The sequence below is a fragment of the Ursus americanus genome, chromosome 1, assembly GCF_024610735.1.
Source record: "Ursus americanus isolate L20-20 chromosome 1, mUrsAme1.1.p, whole genome shotgun sequence".
Classification (NCBI taxonomy): Eukaryota; Metazoa; Chordata; class Mammalia; order Carnivora; family Ursidae; genus Ursus; species Ursus americanus.
In genome coordinates this window covers 30117743-30121903 of record NC_142127.1, presented here as the reverse complement: position 1 = coordinate 30121903, position 4161 = coordinate 30117743, and positions in this window count along the sequence as shown.

Sequence of the window (4161 nt, the reverse complement as noted above, 5' to 3'; positions counted from 1 at the left end):
CTCATGTGGAATTTAAGAAACAAAACAGGTGAACATATGGGAAGGGGGGAAAAGGGGGGGTGGAATAACTCATAAGAGACTCTTAACTATAGAGAACAAAGTGTTAATGGAGGGAGATAGGTGGGGGGATGGGCTAAATGGGTGATGGGCATTTGTTACGATGAGCACTGGGTGTTATATGCAAGTAATGAATCACTAAATTCTACTCCTGAAACCAATATTACCCTATACGTTACCTAGCTAGAATTTAAATAAAAAATTAGAAAATAAAAGAATAAAAACATATTAGAAAGAAAACACTACCAAAAAAAAAAAAAAAGAAACATGTTTAAGAATCTTTCTGGAAATCTACTCTGGACAATTTTATCTGTTACAAAACACCTTTGGTAATCAAGTTTAACATCATCAGTGGTAAGTCATACTGAAAGTTTAGACTGTGTGTGTGGTGTGATATGAATGTCACTGAACATCTGTGATCTTCCTCTCAAAAACCCATAATCCAGTCTAATCATGATAAATGCATCAAACAAGCCCAAATTGAGGGATATTTTACCTAATACGTGATCAGTGTTCCTCAAAACTGTCAAGGCCACCAAGAACAAGGAGAGGCTGAGAAATTGTCATAGCCAAGAGGAGTCTAAGGAAACATGATGACAAATGTCTTGCAGCCTCCTGGATGGGTCTTGAAACAGGAAAAGGACTGTAGGTAAAAACTAAGGAAATTGGAATAAACTATGGATTTTAGTTAATAATAGCTAAGTTGGTTCATTAACTTTGAGGAATATACCATAGTAAGGTAAGATGCTGACAAGAGGGGACGCAGAAATTCTCATACTGTCTTTGCATCTTTGCTATAAATCTAAAACTGTTGTAAAATAAAAACTTTATTACAGTGAAACAAGCAAACCAATGAACTTCGAGTATTGCGTGTTCTATGTACTATTTCCCTCAAGATAAATTCTGATAAGGTTAGTCCTTCCTACCATATAAAAACATTGGAGTGTGTGTGCATTGCGTGTGTGTATGTTTAAAGAGGCAATTACTGCCCTTTGTTTAAAAAAAAATCAGCCCAGCTATGGTGATGGTTTCACGGATATATACATTATACGTATGTCAAAATGTACCAAGTTGTACACTTTAAACATTTAAACAGTCAAAATTTGATGCCAGAACAAACACACACAGGAGCGGCCAAACTCAATTACTTATGATCTGAGAATTTTTCTTTAAAGGGAAAAACCAACCAACCTTAGCATCTTATGGATCTTCCTCAAGAAAACACTGAATTGGCCATCTAAGGAATACGAGCCTCAATTTCCAAATTACAGGTTTTAGCAAATCTCCATGACCTTAATTAATTGAACCACTGGAAGAACGATCCAGAGTCAGAAGAATTTTGATTCTTTGTGTCACTGAGAATCAGACACTGGTAATAAAGAAGGACAGAATGCAGGGAATTGTTCCTATGTTTTCCCAAAGCATCGACTCCATTTTAACACCCTAACAAGCCTCTGACTTTGCCCGAATGTTCTAAAGGGGCGTTCTTCCATGGCAAGTTTCTGAGGCTGGCAGGTGGGTGGCCTTCTCCTGACCTAGCCTTGGGGCTTCCAGACCTTCACTGTCTGCGGGCTTTATTTAAAAGTCCTCACCGGGGGTGCCTGGGTGGCTCGGTTGGTTGAGTGCCTGACTCTTGGTTTCAGCTCAGGTCATGATCTCAGGGTCGTGGGAGGGAGCCCCACATGGGGCTCTGTGCTAGGCATGGAGCCTGCTTAAGATTCTCTCTCTTCCTTTCCCTCTGCCCTCCCCCACCCCTCTCCCTCTCTAAAAAATAAAATAAAATAAATAGCTGTTGAACACCTACAAAGCTCCAGGCTGGAGCAGCAGTGGCAGGAGACACAAAGAGCCCCCCATCCAGCCAATTTGCTGCTCCCTCATTCACACTAAGCCTTCTCAGCCTCACCAAACCCTCCAACCCCAAGACTCAGTTTCTCCAAGTGTGATCGCTGGACTACCTCCATGGAATCACCTGGGGTAGAGGTAAAAACGTGATACCTGGGCTCTGCCCCAGGAAATGGAGTTAGAAATTCAAGGGCAGGGGCGCCTGGGTGGCACAGCGGTTGAGCGTCTGCCTTTGGCTCAGGGCGTGATCCCGGCGTTATGGGGTCGAGCCCCACATCAGGCTCCTCCGCTATGAGCCTGCTTCTTCCTCTCCCACTCCCCCTGCTTGTGTTCCCTCTCTTGCTAGCTGTCTCTATCTCTGTCAGATAAATAAATAAAATCTTAAAAAAAAAAAAAAAAGAAATTCAAGGGCAACCAGTCCCTATGTGTAGCTGAAATATGTCATCTCTTTTTGATATTTTAATAAGGTTCCCTAAACTAATAACTTTATATTAAAAATTCAAATAATATCAAGTAAATAAAATAAGATGAAACACTGCCTTTATGCCCACTCAATCCTGCTCCTCTCCTTGGAGTTAAGAATCTGGGCTCCAGGGATGCCTGGGTGGCTCAGTCAGTGAAGCGTCTGGATTGAGCCCCCACCCCAGCCCCCTGCATCAGGCTCCCTGCTTACTCCTCCCCCTGCTTGTGTGCGTGTGTGCTCTCTCTCTCCCTCTCTCTCTCTCTGACGAATAAATAAATAAATCTTGAAAAGAAAAAAAGAATCCGGGCTTCCATTTTACTTACATTTACAAACATAGAGTCTTCTTTACACAAATGGAATCACTTGAAATTAACTAGTCACAAGAAAGTTCTCTCACTGTGTTGTTCCTTTACTTCCCTCTGCCTTTTACTGGACTTGCAAGGATCTTATCTTTTCCCTCCCTTAGTGATTTGAAAATTATATATTTTATTTCTACTTATCTGATGTTGCACTTACATCTTGATGAAGATATTTAAGCATTTTTTTCTATCATCAATGTTGAGAATTAATCAGCGTCCATAAAATCCATAATCAAACAGGATAAGGTTCTTATCAAAATTTTGTTCCCATCTCCCTTTCTAAAAGCATGTTAAATGGAAAATTTCAAATACAGACAAGAGTAGACCAAACAGGATGAGCTCCTCTGTAAACCTAATCAGCTTAACCACGAGGAATATGTACCCACCTATGACCAATTTTATTTCATCTGTGTCCCATCCACTTGCTTTTCTCATATTATTTTAAAGCATATCCTAGGTGTCATATTATTTCATCTGTAAAATTTTCAATATCTATTTCAAAAGGCACAAAGACTCCTTTTTTATTTATAACTATAATATCAGTATCACACCTAAGAATCAATCAATAATGTCATCAAAAATCAAGTAAGTATTCAAAATTCCAATTGCCCCTTAAATGTCAGGTTTTTTTTTTTTTAATTGCTTGATTGAGCTGGAATTCACACATTGCAATTGGTTGATGCATTTACACTGTCTTTTAATCTATAGGTTTCCTTTCCACCTTTTTTTCCTTATGTTTAATTTGTTGTAAAAAAAAAAAAAAAGATACTTTGTACCGTAGTTTTCTGCGTCTGAATTTTGCTGACTGGATCCCACGGGTGCTGTTTAACAAGCTCCTCTGTTGTCTATATTGGGGGTTGGATCCACAGGCTTGATCAGACTCAGGATGGGTATTTTTAGTAAGAACGCTTGCTGGATGGTGGTGCGTACTTCCATCAGGAGGCACATCATGTCTGGTTGTCTTTCTTTTTGAGATGTTAACAGCTAACGATGCACCTATATCTAAAACTATGATATTCAAAATCTACTCTTCATTTATTAGCTGGGATACTTCCGTAAAAGTAAATGTCTCCTTGTGCACTAATCCTTTACCTGGTGGTACCGTTAGTAAAGAGAAGGCGAGCTCCATGCTTAATTCTTTCATTTTATTTACAGCTTTCAGAATAATGGCTTGGTTCCCCAGCATCTTCCAATGTGATCAATTAGATTTACTTTCATTGTCATTGTGGCTTATTATTACACGCTCATGCATTTGCACGTTTGATGTATTTCCATTCACTGCAATCATCGTCCTCAGCGATGCTCCTATTTTCCCCTCTTTGGCCAGGTGGAACCTCTTCAGGTCTGCTCCTGAGCACTGGCTGGATTAAGACATCACGCCACATCATCACATTTGGGGGGTCAGTCTCTGGCAAATGTACAAGTCGAAAACCCACTCGG